Raw genomic sequence first — 20,367 nt, forward strand, 5'->3', positions numbered from 1 at the left:
ATTTGTCCAAGTCCAGGTCTTGATTCCATTTGGTGTGCAGGCAACTGATCACAAAACACCGAAAAATTGTTATAAAATAGATTGTAAATGTACTAATTTGTATCAAGAACTATCTGGCTTCTCAATCTCACTAGGAGGCACATTTCTCTACGTGAAAGTGTATGAGGAGTAAAGGACTGTAATGAAATTAACAAAGTACCATTTTTGAGCTTCTGTTTCTAATCTGCAAAATGGACTTAGTAAGTACCTACCACATAGGGTGGCTAAAAGGACTTGAGAATGCATAGATGAGATTATTGATGTATATATTAATATTAGTTAAAGAAAACAATAACAATAATTTAGAAGATTGATTGGTGAACACAGAATCAGAGTGCCAAGAATTGAATAATCTAATTTTGCTAAAATTGGAAATGTGAAACTCCCTTAAAAGATTATATTTGCTTGATAAATGTAATATTCTTGTTTCTGAATTAGAGTTCCTTCTTACATATTGGACACTTGAAAAAGGCTTGTCAATATATTTTGCTTTCTCTTAACCTCTTTTCTGTGCTTCTATTACTTGCCAACCTCTCTTTGGATAAAAAATAAACATTTCTTTAATGTCATGAATACATTCAATCACCTCTGGAGCTATTGATTTTATTAACAAATGGAATTAGACTGGAAGTCCTTCTTTTCCTTCATGTTGACTGTCTATATATTTTCATTGATTTATTAACTATTGGTTCCATGACAATTCAGTTTCATATTTCTATAATCTTTGAGTAGAGCTTGTCACCCCCCATACCACCTAGAGTTTCCTGTTTTGAATCTGCTGCTTATTTGTTGTTCAGTCTTTGCCAAAGCACTTAACCTTCTCACTACCTCAGTTCTTTCATCTGTAAAATGGGAATAGTAAAAATTCATAAGGCTATTATGATGATATATTCATAGGCAAAAATAATTTCAAACATGGGTGGATGCTGGCGCCATTACCCATATGAGGAGGAAGAAGTGAGAAGGGCATGTGGGTTGTGGGGAGTCATATGGTAGTCACTAAGCTGGGTTTTGGAGCCTCAAGATATGGTCTAGGTCCTAAAGTATGTAATCATCTAATATCATGGGAAATTCCAAGTCTGAAATATTGCAAGGGGAGAGTCTTTAAAAATTATCTGCTGCAACCATTTCTTTTGCAGAAATAAAGAGAAATTGGGACCTGCTCACAGTTGCATTTCTGATGAGTGAAAGAACTAAGAATGGAAGTCAAGCTACCCTGCCCCCCTCCCACCCCCCAGTCTTGGTGACAATGTCACCAACAATTCCCTCTACAACAGACACAGGTAGAGCCTGGTCAGTAGCGTTCTGACATTGACCTCTAACTGCCAGTATTTGTTTCTAAGACTGGTACTTTTTTCCACATTGATGCAGCCTACCTCCACCCTGGGCACTATTCAACCAATGACTGTAGGATGTAATTAGCTCATCAACCTCACCCATCCCGTGGGATAAGTAATGTGGGAGCATTGTTTGCAGTGTTGCTCAGAGTTTCCCTGTGGGACTAAGCTCCAGTAGCTACTGAGGTAAATGGTTTAATAACTCACCCCTTTAGTAGTAGCCTTCCCTTTTCTGTAATACTGTTTTTCTGCCCTGTCCATGTTCCCCATCCCTCCCAAAGAAAATACTAACCCTAGAACCCTTACTTCAGGCATTGGCCCTAGGAAAACCAAATTGAGACACTCTCTTTACCTATGACTGCTTTTAGAAGCTTAGTAGCAGAGCTGACTGTTAAAAACTTGGCACCTGAACCACTGAGGAATCTTGAAAAAGAATGCTATCAGAATTTACTTTAATGACTACCCTTATAAAATACTATATTATGGTTTCTACTTATTCTGCTTGTGCCTCTCTTCTCTTCTTCCTCTCAAAAGATGTTAGGAAATAAAAAGGGAATATCTTCTTACACTGTTAATAAGTACAGCACTTTCAGAAGCCAGGGCCACGAATGAGCTAATATAATGCTACTTCCAGAAGTAAGGTGCTACTTCCAGAAGGAAGAAGTGATAATTTTCTCAGCAGATTCAGAAACATCTCAGTTATGTAAAATGCCAGATCTGCCTATGGACATTCTTATATCATCTCTATATTTTATGTTCTCTTGAGCATGGATTTGATTTTTTCTTCAACTGTTCTTGCTAGTTATCTTTTATAAAATATGAACTTTTACAGAGATGAACTCTTTCTTAAATGTTTAAAAATCTTCTTTCTTCCATGTCTCAAATTTAACTGGAATGAAACTATTATCTTTGGGTTGTGTGTGCCAATTCTTTACCTCTCATCACTGACACATGCCATAATTCAATCTCTGTGTCCTGCTGTTGTTCATAAACCAACAAGCTCTGGCGGTTTATGTCATCAGCAGAAAACCTGAAAGAGAATTATAGCCTTGCATTCAATCTCTATGTTCTTTGTGGAAATAGCCAGTTTTTCAGGATGTGCAATTTAGAGACTTGGGAGCAAGAGACTTATAAAGTGTATTTCTTGTAGCCTGTGTCAAAGTCAAAGCTATGAGCATTCAAAATAAAAGACTGATATAAAATCTGTTCAAAATACACCTATAGTTTTATGAGCAAAAGAATGTTTTCATTAATATTTGGAAAACTTGAGGGAGGGCTATATTCCACTTGTTTCCAAACTTCTAGATAGTTATTAAAAAAAATATATTAACCCAAGTTTGGATTTCATCAACACTGAATTGGGAGGATAATAACTTGGACATAGTGACTCATAGACAGTAGAGGGTCCTTTTACTTTATATGTTAGTATTTATCTATGTGAAATGGTCAAGTAAACATCTACAAAATAGCTACACAGAGAGCTAACCAGAACACACACACAAAAGTCCTTCTTTAATGGTTGCAGAAAAGTGAGATATTTTGCAAAGAAAATTTATTTAGGGAATTATTTTAAATAAACTACTATTATTTGTCTTAATCACACCTATAATACTGAATACTTTTCAACACACAAGCAAAGTTGACTTGTTTTAGGGTGTGATCAAGAACCCATTTGCAAGAAAACTCTTGGTGTGAAAGATAATTTTTGCATCATATTTTAGACTTTTATTTGGAAACAGTAATTTATAAGGAAAGGGGTAGCACTTTTAGATAAATGTTCTTATTTAAAGTAAAAATGTGCATCAGTACTCATATTTTGAAAAACTGTACAGCACCTCTCTTGACCACCATTCAATACTAAATATGTCATTAATATATACCACACAGAATTCTAGGTGTTATCAATGCTAAAAAAAATCCAAGCAGTAAACAAAATAGATATCTCTGTCTTCAGTAAGCTTCTATTATAATGGGGGAAGATAGATAATAAATAAATAGCAATTATGTAATATGTCAGGTCAAGTTAAGTGTTATGAAGAAAAACAAGTGGTGCCAGGGAATGAAAGGAAGAATAAGAGTTGGCGTTTTATATAGGACAGTCAAGGAAGGCTCTCAGTCAGATAAGGTGACTGACGTGTTAAACATATAAATAAATTGATGGAATGAGCTACCTGAATACCTGAGAGAAGGGTGTTCCAGTAGAGGGAAGACCATATGTAAAGATTTTGAGATGGGAATGTTAGGTGTGTTTGAGAAACAGTAAGGAGTTTACCATGGCTAGAGCAAAATCATAGAGGAAAAGAGTGATGAAAGATGGGTCAGAAAAATAGCAGGATAAAATGACGGGATAATACAGGGCTTGTAGGCCATGGAAAAACGTTCAGATTTGACTCTTGGTATAGCAAGAAATCAACGAAGGTAGATCAGAAGTGATTTGAGGATTGCTGACAATCTATTTTGTTGAGAATAGACTATAAGGTAGACGGAGGTAAAAGGATGGAAGTTGGCTAGAAAGTTATTGGAAAATTTCCAGTCAAGAGACCATGACTTATGCCAAGGCATATAGGCAAACGTAGCAATCAGTTTCTGTGTAGATTTTAAAAGTAGCATCAAAAGAATTTCTGATCATTTCGATGTCAGTTGTAAAGCAAAGGAATCAATGATTATTCCAAGGTATAGAATCTACTCATTCAACCCTCATTTGGTAGGGAATAAGTGAGTGAAGATATACACTAGCCTGGGTGACAAAGGCAATGGTTTAGAGAATATGACACACAGACCACATAGGATGGAGGGAGCTGCCACATCAAACAATTTACATTTTTTCGAGAAGGAAGCTTTAGGACAATTCCTGGAAATCCTAATTTATTAATAAAATTACATGATTCTGGCACTTATTCCTTCAGCAAATAACACTAGAGGTTAAGAAATTTTGGTGAGTAGAATTCTATTTGGGTTGCCCTTGTTGTAGTCACAGATGCAGGGATCATGTCTGAGATTGTTTTATAAAGAAGTCTCAGAAAAGTAACAGTTTCATGGCCCTTATTTATAATATTCAATAGTACCTGTGACTTTGTTTTTCAGCCTCACACACCTGATGTGCTATTTCCTCTTCGCAGGGCTTTGGGTCTTGAGGGAAGGCTGCAGTAGCTTTCCATAGTTCCACTTTTGATTCAATAGGACTTATTATCTATCACAATGTTAGAGGCACATCATGGGTACTCATTAGATTTGGGCTAAATTGAAATAACTGTCTTGCTCTTCTAAGAATCATGGCATCAGAAAAAAAATATTAAAATTTAGTAGAAAATATATCCTTGAATAAGCAGTTTTATTAATTTTTTTCTTCACATAGTCTTTTGCTTTTGAAAATCTTCACTGCACAATTTCTTTATTGATTTTTAATGTAAAATCATTTTCTAGTTCATTATTATAGTAGTCTAGTTATATGATTGCCCAATTGAGAGAGATGTTTTTTGGAGAAAACACAGAATGTTGGAATCCTTGTTCTGCCATAATAGGAACATAGGCAAGGAACTATACCGGAATTAGCATAGATTTCTCCACAAATATAAAATGGATAGTAAAACTTATTTTAAAGGGGTTCTGGTATAGGAATAAAGCCATAGAAGCATCTAACATGTAGGAGGGAAAAGCAAATGATCATTTTCTTCTTAAGGTAAATTTATGTATTAATTTCATAGCTCTGTAGTCACATTGAGTCGTATTAATTTTAGAGCATCCCATGGTGAGAAGTTGAAGGTCAAGAAAAAGAAAGGATGTCAGCTTTCTGCTCCCCTCACCATTTTCTGAGTTGTCTCCAAGTATGTGGTGCTGCATATCAGGGCACATTCCAAAAGAAGCTGTAATATTGGACTGTAGAACATTCCCCTGTATACAGAATGCCTAAAGATTGCTATTCTAGGCACTTCTTTTGGGGAGATAAAGGGCTGTAAGTTCAGCTGAGGTATTGACTTTATTAAGAGGAGGAGAAATAACCCTCTTCAAGGAAACCTTACTTTTATTATAAACATCTTCATCATTATAGATCTATTTTTAGTCATATGATTAGAAACAGAACATTAAAAAGTAGAAAAGTTCGGGAGGGAAAAAAAAAATGATTTGATCCTGACATCATAACAGGATGTGCAAACAAGCAACATGTGCACTTTTAGCACAAGTATTTAAGGCATGTGTCCATGGGGCCTTGCATATCCCAGCATAGTCTGCTCAGGTTCTATGCCAGAATACCCTTGAAATACAGCCCTGACAGATATTGCTAAGCAGTTGTCACCCTGAGCCAAGCAACGACAGAGATCAAAGATGGAAATGCCCTTATTATCTGCACAAAAATGGAAAAAATAAAAAACAACTCATGACCAATATGCTACTTCATTAAAATTTTATTTTATTTGCTCAGACAAGATTTCCTGACACTTCTGAAAAACTAGAAGTGCAGCTCACGTTGAAAAGAAGAGCCACTAGTGACTGGTAGAAAACCTGTAGCAAGCTTATCTAAGTTCAAGGTACACTCAGCATTTTACTACTTACTAGTTGGACTAAGAATAAGTTTTGAGTATGCAGAAATGCAAAGCTAAAACTCACTTAGTCTGCTTCTTAGTCTGCTCAGGCTGCTGTAACAACGTACCATAAACTGTGTGGCTTAAACAACAGACATTCATTTCTCACAGTTCTGGAGGCTGGACTACCCAAGATTAAGGTTTCGGTTGGTTGACTTCATTCCTGGTGAGAGGTCTCTTCCTATATTGTAGATGGTGTTTCCCTTCTTGTTGTAGTCTCACTTGATGGAGAGAAACAGAGAGCAAGCTCTGTGTTCTTTTCTTATAAGGGCACAACTCCCACGCTGAGGAACCCATACCCATGACCCCATCTAAAACTACTTCCCAAAGACCCCACCTCCTACTAATACCATCATATGAGGGGGTGGGTAGAACTTCGACATATGAATTGGGGTAGATGCAAACATCTAGTCCATAACACTTGGTAATTACCATACAAATTAATTATTAGGAAATAACAGTTCATAATATGGACTTGAGATTGAATTTTGGTATCCCACAAACACAAAAAAGAAATAGTATGTAACATTGATCTTTGAAATTATATTACACACTCAAATAACAACAACAACAAAATAAAAAGCAAATTACTCTTACTGACAAAAATACATTACATAAATTTGTATACAGCAACTGGGAAAGCATATAAGGTGAGGTGAATCTATACCATAACTTTATAAATAATAAATATAATTTAAAATTTAAAAGTATATTAATGAGAACTCTTCTTCTGAATTTTTCAACTATCTTAAGCAGCTGAAATATTATTTCAAACTATGCATCTGTGAAGCTGGAAGGTTTGAATATAAGCCATAGTTAGGATTTCACCCTGGACACAAGCTCCTGTGAGACACCAGATCTGCAAATATGCTTTCCAGAGAGTTACAAACAACAAAACATGGAGGAATGCTCTAACTCATTCCTACTAGAGAAAAGACAGGGCCAGTAATATTCAAAGGGCAGTGGCATATCCCTGCCTGTAATAACCTTTCCACATTTTATTTATTCCCTTATTTACCTTTTCGTAAACATTTTTCATCTGGCGGTCCTGTGCTTTCTTCATAATTCAGCTCAAATATCAAGTCCTATGAAATCTCCCCCTAATCTCTGAGTCAGAGAAACTCATGGACTGGTCAGTTCTTACAGGGCAAATGCACTAAGGCACTTACCTTTGTATACTTAACACTTTCTCCTACTAAACCACAAGTCCTCTCAAGGCAGGAGACATACCTTGGTTTTGTGCACAGTGTCAGCGCTATTCGTAGTGTAGAGTAGATCCCAAATGAGTCATTGTTGAACAATTAAGGGGATGAATAAATGTATAAACACAACGCATATCGACTCAAAGAAACTTTACCATTTTTACTACCAATAACTTAGTTTTTAAAGTATAAAAATTAAATCATATGACGATTATCATTTTCATAAATAAGCATGGGGATTATTAAAGTTAAATGTTTAAAAGTCATCTGGAAAACAACCAATGCTAAATTCTTTTTGAGATGAATTTAACTATAGGCAAATTGTAACTTAACTGAAATATGAATTGTGAACTTCATCCTATGTGATAAACTTTACTAGTTTTATGTTGACGTTGCTGAATAGAAAACTAACACTGAACCTCTGAAAAAGTCCATATATAAAAAAAAGTGTAAAATAATAGTCCCTCCAAAAGTCAAAACACACTTAATAAAGTGTCAAAGCAAAAAAAGGAATATAAACTTTACAATGAGGAGTTCTCTGGTGAAGTCAGCATGAGCTTAAAGGATAGAAAGTAATGAACAGTTGATAAACGTTTGATAAAGATTCAAAGCTTATGTTGATTATGAGAATGAAAGCTTAGTGTTCCCATTATTGAACATTTTTCTGCAGCTTTCTTCAGCAATATTAAGCTTGTAAAGAGCAAATGCTTTCAGGAATCAAGTCTTTAAGAGAAGCAATATAGCATTTGGAAAATTTATTAAAATACAAAAGGATCAAAAGTCTTTAAAGAACTAATCTATGTGGTGATCTTGCATTCTCTTTGTACAACTAAATTGAGTCCAAAGTATTAAACTAAAACTGTGGAACTGTAATTGCACAACTAACTAGCCACCTGGAGTTCAGATAGTGTCAAGTGAATTGGGTCAGATTGGAATGAAGTCAAATACTTAATGACGAACAGAACCCTTCCTTGGCACTGTGATTGGGCTGTTAGTGTGACTATGAACTAGCTGACACTTTGAATAGCAAAATCTTCAGTGGTACACACATTTGTTCTTATGTTATCATTTAAATGTCATTAAAAACATACATGATGGGCTTCCCTGGTGGCACAGTGGTTGAGAGTCCGCCTGCCGATGCAGGGGACATGGGTTCGTGCCCCGGTCTGGGAAGATCCCACATGCCGCGGAGCGGCTGGGCCGGTGAGCCATGGCCGCTGAGCCTGCGCGTCCGGAGCCTGTGCTCCGCAAGGGGAGAGGCCACAACAGTGAGAGGCCCACGTACTGCAAAAACAAACAAACAAACATACATGATGAGAATGCTTAATTTGACAGAAAAACACTCAAGATATCAAAGTCAAATGGATAATTCCTATTTTTCTTATATATTGAACATAACAGTTACAAACACTGTATCACAGTATAATTTGTAAAATACTTTCTCATACAGTATCTCATTTGTTCTGTCCAACAATAGCTGAGGAAATTCAGACTCTAGCAACTTGATTTTTCCAAGATCCTTAGCTTATAAATGCTATAACCAGGACAAAATTCAAATTTTCTGAATTCAAATTCCTAGGTTCTTAAAGAATATTGCTACTAACTGTATGCCTATTGTTATATATCTACATAGGGACCACCAAAATCCAGCAATACTTCCTAGGAATTAGAATTATAAGCCATTGGCTATGATATTAGGAGTGAAAGATAAGAAATGACTGGAAATATGTTTTCACGGTACAGGCTTAATAAGCATTTTGGATATTTTCTTCTTAGTAAGTATATCAGAAAGTATAGATTGAAAATTTAAAAAAAAGAAATATTTGTATAATATGGGAATTTCTTAAAGTAAGAGAGTAAAGAGGACATTAACAAATCACAGTGTACCAGTCAACACTTCTGGAAATTGAGAATTCACTGCCTAAAACTCTACATATTTTGACCTATTGTGTAGACATAACTTTCAGTGTTCCAGACTTACACTGACAGCCATAGTAATGTACAGTTTGCTAGTTCTTCTATATATGTAAATTATACCTTTTCAATAGGTGTCAGTTTGGGGGCAGACAAAAAATAGTCCCCCGATCGAATCCAATAATGTAATTAAATGAAATTTCTTGCTGACAGCATGAAACCCTAGAGCACAGTATCTTGTGACAATAACCGAATGCAGAGATTATAAGACATCTCATGGGCTCAGCTAGACTTCTTAGCTCTTTATACAGAAGACCAAGCAAGAGATTATTTACAGTTTAACTGTGATATGAAAGAAGTTTTATTTGGTGTCAAGTAGTGTGTATGACACGAGAAATGAGTTTATCACAAAGCAGCTTGGGAAATTTCCTTATTTATGACTCAGGATTGTAGCTCACTGCTCCTTGTAATGCATAGGATTTTTTAGTCAATAAACAGAACTCACCCACACTTAAAGAAGTTTTCTGTACTTTGTGGGAGTTCATGTTTATAGAAAACATTTATCCAATCTTGCTGTTGCAACTGAATTAGACTCTACCTTGGGAGAAGCAAATCTTAGTTTTTGCTGTTGCTGTAGTTTTTTTTTCTTAACTTAAAAATTAATTTTTAATATGCTGCAACATATTTAAGGTCATACAGTATGTGTTTCAGACATATGAACAAATTTTACACACAAAGAAATTAAATAAGGTTTGAGAGAATCTCAGTGAATTCACACTTATAGAGGTTGAGGGAGAGGGCATTTGATTCCATGGGTGTAAATGGCTGAACATAAATAAGAGGCTCACCAGGAATATGAGAGCCCACCAAAGACCACAGTTATGTTTCTTGGTTGTAAATATTTTAACTTATTGAAAAATAGCAATTTAACAAACATGAACAGTGAATGTTATCTCAGATTGTCCTAAACTCAGAAGACTACTTTGAATAATAAGCAAACACAAAACACTTTTACACAAGACAAGGCAAATGAATGTGTCTGGAGAAGTACTTGATCTCTGTAGGAGGTGTCAAATTCATTACAGGGAACATTATGCAGTAGAACAAGATATATTAGCATGGGGCTTTATGAGCTAGAAACTAGGTAAATGAACCTGATAAATAGATTGACATAATAAAAGGAGGATGTAGAGAAAAAGAAGAAAGAGGCAAGACCTAGAGAGGCTGAGACACAGGAAGTAAAATTTGGCAATGTACCAGAGCAGTTTTAGGATGTAAGAGTTGAAAAGTACAGAAAGGGATTTCTGAGGTTTTAATAGACATGTAATAAAGAATGGAGATTGATTAATTTATTTATAGTTATTGATTTTTTTTTTTTTCCATTCAAATAGTGGGCCTTTGTTGATGTATTAAGACTAAAAAAACTATAGAAACTTGTGTGCCATAGTTTGGTGTCAAAGAGGTTTGTGACTCAGGGAGGTAACCTAGTGTTGACTCAGTTTCCTCATTTCTAAAGTAATAATTATAGCACTATTAGTAATGAATGGTATCTATACCTATCAATCAATCTATATATCTATATCTAAGTCTATATCAATATTCAAACATAAATTTAGACTTAGATTTAGATATACCATGTGCCAAGGACAATATTAGAACTTTTAGACTTTACTTTTATTGTTACAATAACCCTGTGGGGCAGAAACCCCATTACTATTATCACTCAACACATGAGGAAAAAGACTTCAAACAGTTACCCAGCTTAGCCCAAATCACAAAGCACAATCCCAGATCTTAACCAGTAACCCAACAAAATGTTTTCTGCATACCTTCTTAGGCAGAGAACTTGGGTGACTTGCATCTTAATATTCCATTATACTCTTGGTCTCTTGTATTAGAATGAGACTCATCCTAGAGACTCAGAAACACACTGGGATACCAACTTCATTTACTTCCTCAGCCTCCCTAATACTACTTTATGTCCTACATCTCTACCTCTTTTTGTTCCATCTTCATTTAGTCAGCAAAACTGTTAAGCATCTACTATGTGCTAGATATTATGTTAGGTACCAGGATTTAAAAAAAGAGATTTTGTATCCTCTGTCATCAAAGTATTTAAAAGCTAGTCAGGTCGGACAAAAGATGAATACAAAACAAAAAGTATGAATTTACATTCCCACCAACAGTGCAAGAGGGTTCCCTTTTCTCCACACCCTCTCCAGCATTTATTGTTTGTAGATTTTTTGATGATGGCCATTCTGACCAGTGTGAGATGATATCTCATTGTAGTATTGACTTGAATTTCTCTAATGATTACTGATGTTGAGCATTCTTTCATGTGTTTGTTGGCAATCTGTGTCTCTTCTTTGGAGAAATGTCTATTTAGGTCTTCTGCTCATTTATGGATTGGGTTGTTTGTTCTTTTGATATTGAGCTGCATGAGCTGCTTGTAAATTTTGGAGATTAATCATTTGTCAGTTTCTTCATTTGCAAATATTTCCTCCCGTTCTGAGGGTTGTCTTTTACACTACCAAATGTAAAATAGATAGCTAGTGGGAAGCAGCCGCATAGCACAGGGAGATCAGCTCAGTGTTTTGTGACCACCTAGAGGGGTGGGATAGGGAGGGTGGGAGGGAGGGAGACACAAGAGGGAATAGATATCGGGACATATGTATATGTATAACTGATTCACTTTGTTATAAAGCAGAAACTAACACCATTGTAAAGCAATTATACTCCAATAAAGATGTTAAAAATTAAAAAAAAAATATTAAATTAAAAAAACAAAAAAACAAAAAGTAATTTAAAATAATGACATGGTGAAATATTTTTTTAGACAATTTACTTCTGTGCATATGTCAAAATTTTATCGCTATCCGGCTGCAGGGGAAAAGACTTTCAACAGGTCAGTTTAAAAATAAGATTTACTTTTGGGGGGGAAATACTATAGGAAAAGGAGATGGTTAGTTAACCACTGTTATTCTATACAGAAGAGAAAAGAATCTAGTTAAGAAATATTACACAGTGCTTCAAGACTGGCCATTAGGCCCTTCCCAAGATTAGCAGTCCACTGAAGGAGTGGATAACTGAGTTCTCAGAAGTGGTCTTATTCTCATTAAAATTTATTTGAACATTAATTAAGCTTTGTATCAAGGATAATCATTTTTTCCAAAAAAAGATTTGCAAATTACAATTTGAACAAAGTTTTAGTCCTCATCCAGACTTGGGTCAATTTTTCTCTTTTTACGTAAGTTTGTGACAAGTAGAATTGAAGGTCTGAATAAGGGATTACTAATTGCCTATTTTAAGGGAAGAGAGGGGGGTCAATAAATCTCAGTCAAAAATTACTGCTGTGATAAAAGGATTTAATCAGCAGTGGAAAAGGAATATCTGCCATAGTTTGAATCCTTGATAAACTGGAACAAATGAATGGGCCAGTTACTGATCGAATCAATCTGAAAGCTCTGGATTGACTGAATTCTATGGAATGAGATGCTGAAAATTGAAAATGGGTCCTATAAAAGTCCAACTTTGATGTGGGGTACCATAAAGATTGAGCCCATTCAAACATAGATGAGCTCTTCCTCTTTCAGCATGGTTAAGCATTTGCACAGAAAGCAAGATCTCTCTGAATGTATAAAAAGAAGTGTTAAAAATATACTTTTTTTTTTTTTTTTTTTCCTGCAGTACGCAGACCTCTCACTGCTGTGGCCTCTCCCGTTGCAGAGCACAGGCTCCGGACGCGCAGGCTCAGTGGCCATGGCTCACGGGCCCAGCCTCTCCGCGGCATGTGGGATCCTCCCAGACCGGGGCACGAACCCATGTCCCCTGCATCCGCAGGCGGACTCTCAACCACTGCGCCACCAGGAAAGTCGAAAAATATACATTTTTTAAATTCTAAAATGAGAACTGTATACACAAGAAATTATTCTTCCTTCTTTCCTTCCTTCGTTCGTTCGTTCATTCGTTCGTTCCTTCCTTCTTTCTTGAAATAAAATGCATATTTTATGGCAAGAAAAGATAAACTTAAACGTAAAAATTCTCTGTGCTTTGACCTTGTCTCTCCCCTGACTGTGCATTTTGTATCTGCATTATGCATCGACCAAACCTCCCTCAAAGTCAGGAATAGCTGGTCAACCATAAAGAGTAACATTCTCCCAACATCAACAAGACAACTCCTTAATAAATAACACTTCTTGATCTCGGAATGGGTCACATGACCCACCACGATGGCGCTTAGATCTGGATTATGTAAATTGTCAGTATTTGTCATTTGATGTACAGCCCTCTGTCAAAAAACTTACATAAACTGTGTCTTGACTTTCTAACAAGCAGAACAGTTCTCAGAGCTTTCTGAGATATTCTTCCTGGGTTATAATCCTTAAATTTGGCTCAAATAAAATTCTCCAATTCTTTCTTGGATTGAATGATTAATATTTCATCAACACTTTGGAGCCATGGGCTACTGAGATGGAGGTCACGTCCTTAAAAATGAAAATTACATGGTTGAGTTAAGTGATCATGTGAGTGGTCTGGGACCAGGAAGGAAGATTTCTTAAAATATGGAGTTTAAGTGCCACTTAATGGAAGGATGAAAGTTAGGAAATTAGAAGAAAATTGGGGTGGAGAGCTGTAAATGGAAATGATTAGTGAATTCTATCTCTTGCTTAAAAAAGTTGAAAGCAGGCACTTACATGTTTCTAGTTATAAGGCTAAAGACTTTAAGGACTTCATAAAATGTTTGACCTTTGTAACTTCTTCATGTTTGTTATTATCTCTCTGATTTTTGGTATTGATTAGCAGTAAAAGTTTTGGCAGATAACATTAACTAAAGATAATAATATTGAAAGTTAAAATACTATTGAATAGTTGCCTTTCAGGCAGTATCTAATTTAATCCTGAAAACGACCTCATTAGGTACATACTATTTCTAGAAAAAAATCCATGTGATTATGGAAAGTTAAGTAACCTCCTTAAAGTCACAGAGAGTGGCTGACCTTGATGCGAACAGTTTTTTTTTTTTTTTAACTCCAAAATCTAAGCTGTTAGCACTAGCCCTTCTGTGGAAACCTTGGATCCTGAATTTGAATCCTGCCACTGCCACGTTTTAGTTTAGTAATTATATATATATTTACTTTCTATGAGCTATACTTCCTATTATGAAATGTACCCAATTTGGGACCTCATTTATTCATAACATCTCAATCTGTCCTGGGCATTTGGTAGCATTTGTTTCCTTTTCTTTCCAAACATCTTATCACTGGGAGGAGCAAAGAAGAGAAGAGCAAGAGAGACGGCATTTCTGCTACTTTGAAGACAGGTTGAAGGGTGAAATTCCTGAGGGATACAGAGTGTGTTGACTCATTAGGAGAAGAGAAGTTCAGCTGATAAAGAGCATGGGATTGAAAAGTGGCTCTGAGACTAAACAGTGGAACAGCAGATGGGGTCCCTCTAAATGCAAATGATCTCAAGACTGCCCTCAGCCTTCTTTTGCTTTGTGCTATTTCTGGGAGGAATCTAATGCTTCAGAAGCTTGTTGAGAGGACTGTTATGAGGATTCATTATAAACTAATAGGAGGTAGTTATGATTTTTATATTGTCCTTTGGTACTCAGACTAGAAATTCCCTATGAAAAGCAGAGTTATAACTCTGGAAGTATTTCTATGGTAATGATGGATACATTATCATGAGAGGATAAAAAAGAAAAGCCCAGTGTATTATCAGGGAGGAAAATTGAAGAGACCTCAATCAAGCCACTGCAGTTAAATTTCTCCCCTTTATTTCAGAGAATATGTGGTAGGTTCTCATTAAATATTTATTAAATTGAGTTGAAAATAATGTTGTGACTGTTGTTTTTTCAATGGTCCTTGTGAGATAATTGAACGGATGACAGGAATCATGAGAAAGCTCTTTTGCATATAATAAAGTGCTGTATAAGTGGCAGTGGCAATTAATAAATTATTTAAGCCATCATTTTTAGACTACTAAGCATATCTAAGTACTGAGAGTATAAAGATTAGTTCTAAAATAAATAAACCTTATGGAGAAGAAAGTGCCAGAAAAAAATTGTCTTAATTTTTTTCAAGAAAATATGGGCAAACAGTTATAAAAAGTAAATTGACTTGGAAATGGCAAATGAAATTCCTGGCTGTCTTTTCAAGTGATTTGGTGAATGTTGTTTACTGGACCCTCTGGGTATTATCTGATTCTATAAGGCTGTACACCTTAGATTATCTTTTATACTAACTGGGCTCTTTTACAACTGTATAGGGATGGAGGTTATGTTGTAGAAAACTGTTAACAATGTAAATGTTTCTCGTACATAGAAATGCAAATAAATTTTGTCTAGTCATGAATAAAAATCTCTATAACACATTTACATTTGAACCAGTTTCACCATCTTTCATGTTTCCTCACTAATTAATGAGCTAAAGAAAATATTTGATGTGTTCATTTTATGTTTGAGGAGAGCCATGATTTTACCATCTTGAAAATTTTACCTTCAACAGAAGGTACTTAGTGCTTCTTAGGTGCCTGGTATTAAGCTGGGAAATGTTATTTATGCTAACTCATTGAATATTCAAAACAGCTTTACAAGGTGGGAGACTTTCTTATAGAGTCCTTGCACACTGATGTTAAAGAAAAACAATTATTCAATGACATTTGTTAAAGAACAGTAAGACAGAATTTACTTAGGACCATCACAATAAGTGTAGGGACAGTTTCGATGGGGTTTTGCAATGGGAAGAGAGATTGGACTCAACTCCAAATACAACAAGGAAAAGTGGGAATTTATAACCAAGGAGCAGGGTGAGGATCAGTGGATGGAAAATAACTAAGAAGAAACATCAGGGTAAGGGGAGATTCTGGCTAAACTGACCTAACTTAATTCTTGCAGAAGGTAGGCCAGGGTGATCAAACATCACCTGGGGGATGATGGAGGATGAGGAAACCCATGACCAGATATTATGAGCAATCAGATATTGAGGATGGCTAAGCTTATTAGGATTCTTGCTAAAATTGGACAATGAAGAAATAGACATGGAAACCCAAAATCAGGACCTAGTTGAGAAGAGAGTTCAGAAGATCCCGACTAGAGTTTCTTAAGAAGAAACTCTGTCATTGATAAGAGCTCTGAAGTTTCAGGAGGAAAAGGTAAATTAACAAATATTTGTGAAACAATCTGATAGGTTTCTACAAAGGTTTAAGGACAGCCCAAGTATCAAGTACCTTGAAAGTGGTACTGCAATTTTTGGCTTATTAAACAAATAAAATACTTAAATATCTATATTTTAATATTACTTTATAATGTCCCATCATAACCTATATTAAAAATATTTGTATTGTATTATACCTATATTTGAGAAATAAATTTATTTTGTAATAATCTGGTACTATATCTTTCAGAAAATTAACAATGAAGACATTTTATAACATGCTACTGCATTAAATTTGCTCTGATTCTCTTTATTGTGTGTAATACTTGAAATGTTTCTTACTGCTAATATCTATGAAGTAAAATAATTATATTTTATAAAATATACTTTTTTAATTTACACAGCCAATTAATAGCAAAGACAAATAACAGCAACAAAAATATCATTTACTTGTTTTCAAAAGCAGCAATACAAGTAAAACACAATGAAATATTAGTAATACCTAAAAACAGAATATCTTAGAACCTTAATACAGTTGTGCAAATAGAGAATCTCATTCTTTCCTCTATAGTAGGCAATCACAAACTATTATCTTGCCCATTTTTGTATCTTTTCCTGGCTCATTTACCCCATCACACTCTTTTCACATCATCATCATGGTAGCTATAAGCAAACAACTATTTTCCCCACCACTTAAAAATGGACACCAGGGCTTCCCTGGTGGCGCAGTGGTTAAGAGTCCACCTGCCGATGCAGGGGACACGGGTTCGTGCCCCGGTCCGGGAAGATCCCACATGCCACGGAGCGGTTGGGCCTGTGAGCCATGGCCACTGAGCCTGCGCGTCTGGAGCCTGTGCTCCACAACGGGATAGGCCACAACATTGAGAGGCCCATGTACCAAAAAATAAAAAAATAAAAAATTTGGACACCAGGTTACTAAAGGAAGGGCAAGGACATAGAGTCAGCAAGCACTATGAGCTTGTATTCCCATCCCATCCTTGAGAGCAAAGATTAGTGGAAGGCAAGGGCGAAGATGTCCTACACTGGACAACCCCAGATTTGGTGTTTCTTCATAATTTAGCAAAGATCAATTATAACTAGTTTCTTCTACTACAAGTGGCCCTTAGATTCTCCATTATTATGGAGACTAGAGAGAGTCTTGTGGGACAGTAAGTGAATTTTAAAGTCAGATATACCTGAGATTGAATTCTGTCTGGCTCTCTTAGTAACTGTCTTAATTTGGACAAGTTTTCAAACCTACTAGAGACACTTTCCTTAACTGCAAAATTAGTATGGTAATTTGTCCTTCATAAGGATGTTGTGAAAATTAGATTAAGAGGTCTGTGTTGCATTTCACAGAGAGTTGGTTCTTAATCATGATAGTTAGTATAAACACAATATAAAAATCAGGGACAATTCCTGCCAGAAAGAGTTTCACTGAATTTTAGTGATCAAATACTTGCTGTCTGGTGTGATATTTGGACCTCAGTAATTACAACATCTAGCAAGGGGGGAAAAATAAAATGGCATAACTGAAACACAGGGTTTGAAGTGGTAGAAGAAGGGAATAGCCAAAGATGTTGTTGAAGCCAAACATGAAGTTAAACATGAACCAATATGAAGGTACATTCTAAGAAGCTGGAATTTTATCTGGAGGGAAATAGGAAGCCAGTGAAGGATTTTAAACTAGAGGATGTTCATATGTCCTTGAATATCAATCTGGGCACCAAGTAGGAAATGGAATCAGCAGCTGACTTTATGTTAAAATGACCATCTGTTCTAGAATCCCCTTCTAAAAGTAAGAGGGGTATTCTGAGATACATAAGTTGCAGAAACAAATATCATTTGGGGAAGTTATTAAATCACACCCATTTATGATCACCTCTTGAAGCATGAAGTTATAACTTACTACCAGTTGCTGAGGGCTACACCGGTTCAGTCACGTTTTGCCAGATTTTTTACCATGCTTCCAAAGGTGGGATTTTGGATTATGATATTAATCATTATACTTGCCCACCGTTAGTCCTTAGGTAGCAGATTCACATTGTCGTGTTTGCTACCACCAGAGGGTGCCCTCTATTCCCAGATTCAATCCATTGGGATTTTAGGTTGGTGCCGTCATTGACCAGAGATGGCAGACCAGGTAGAAAAAGATAATTGGGAACATTTAGTTTCTCTCTCAAGAATTTGAAATGGACATATGAGTGAATTTTTCACTTACCAGTAGACAGATGTATCATAAGACAAAAAGAAATATAAGAGACAAATAAGCTAAATGCAAATAAATGTTATTAATAAGCAGAGCACTCACATTGAGTACTCACATAGAACTCACATAGAACTCATCTGGGTGCCACTTCCTGCTGACACCAAGGAGGTGATATTCAGATCCCTCTGTGTACATCTGTGTTTATATCCTTTAAATAAAACTTCTATTAAACAAGGCAACTGAATAAGCTTCAGTGTGACATGATTCAAAGCCAGGCTTATCTAACTTCAAAGCTTCTATGCTTTCTTCTATATCATCTTTCTTTCATCTGTAGACCAGATTTATGTTTCTATATAATGTCTCCAGCTTGATTATTTGTTGGTTTCATTTTCAGAATAGTTGAACTTTTGAACAATCACACTACAAATGGTTTATCTGCTTAGTCCTTGTATTGGATAAAGAAACTGAACTATATGGTAACTAGGAGGATTAAATTACCCTACCAGAAGCTCACAGGGTCAGATTTAGTCATTAACATTCCTAGATACATATGATGTCGTGCTTTTGAGCTCTTCTCTTACTGAAGGGTTCTTACAAAAGTCAGAGGTATTTTAAGTTACTCAGTACCAATAAAAATAAAACTTCTACACATGAAAAGCTAAAGCAGTTATGAAATTAAGGAGGTCAGTATGACCATGTACTTGGCCAGAACTGGTATTTTAGCTATTTATTCCATCACCTTAGTCTTTCAACATTTCTGTTTTGTAAGAATACTTCAAACACAATCTTTCTATCCTTAATGTAGTAATCCCTTAGGAATCAGCTTCATGGAGCAGAGAAGCAAAAATAAATCCCTCTGCAGTGCATCAGAACAAATTGTTTCATGCACAATTGGATGCTAAAAAGAATACCGTTTCTTATAGGAAGTAGTGTGGAGATAGTGGGCCATATTCAAAATACTGAAGGAACTATTTTACATTGATAATTGTCACTGTAATTAATACTTAAATAGGTGCCGTTTTATAGTTCTATCTCACCGGACTGTGGTAGAATTCTGGGCCAGAAAGACATATGCCAGAAAGGAAGAACCTAACTGTGATTGTTAATATTGTTTGTGCCCTTTTGCACTAGGTAGATAAATACCAGCTCTCAATTTTTTTCTCTCCTGTTCTGCTTAACAATGACCTCTATAACCTGAAAGAAAATTAGTAGTGTGCAGGAAAAATATTTTTTAATGATCTTGAAAAAAGGTTAATTACCTTAACAACTAGAAACTGCCCATTTCTTCCCAAAACCCTTTTTAAATTCCCTTTGCTCCTGTATCTATTTGTCAGATATTTACATCTCAAATGATTCCCTTTTTCTCTAAAAAACTGACTCTTTCTTGGTTCAGATTTTAACAGAACATTCATTTATTTTATTATACAAAATAAGATACTTACAAAGTATGCTGGTACTCTTTTCATATTTATATTAAATATGAAGATACATTTAAAGTTATCAGTAAAAAGGTATTTCCCTTTATGCTTCACTTTATAGATAAGATATTCAATTGATACAACAGTTTATTATTTTTAAGGAGGAATCTTATCTTATTTTCTATATCCAAAAGTTTGTTTATACCTAATGTACTTTAAAAAAGAAAGATCTTGCTGTAATTTATGTCAAAGAGTGTTCTTCCTATGTTTCCTCTAAGAGTTTTATAGTGTCCAGCCTTACTTTTAAGTCTTTAATCCATTTTGAGTTTATTTTTGTGTATGGTGTTAGGGAGTGTTCTAATTTCATTCTTTTACATGTAGCTGTCCAGTTTTCCCAGCACCACTTATTGAAGAGACTGTCTTTTCTCCATTGTATATCTTTTCCTCCTTTGTCATAGATTAGTTGACCATAGGTATGAGGGTTTATCTCTGGGCTTTCTATCCTGTTCCA

This window comes from Neophocaena asiaeorientalis, unplaced genomic scaffold (assembly GCF_003031525.2).
Source record: "Neophocaena asiaeorientalis asiaeorientalis breed wild unplaced genomic scaffold, Neophocaena_asiaeorientalis_V1.1 scaffold15, whole genome shotgun sequence".
Classification (NCBI taxonomy): Eukaryota; Metazoa; Chordata; class Mammalia; order Artiodactyla; family Phocoenidae; genus Neophocaena; species Neophocaena asiaeorientalis.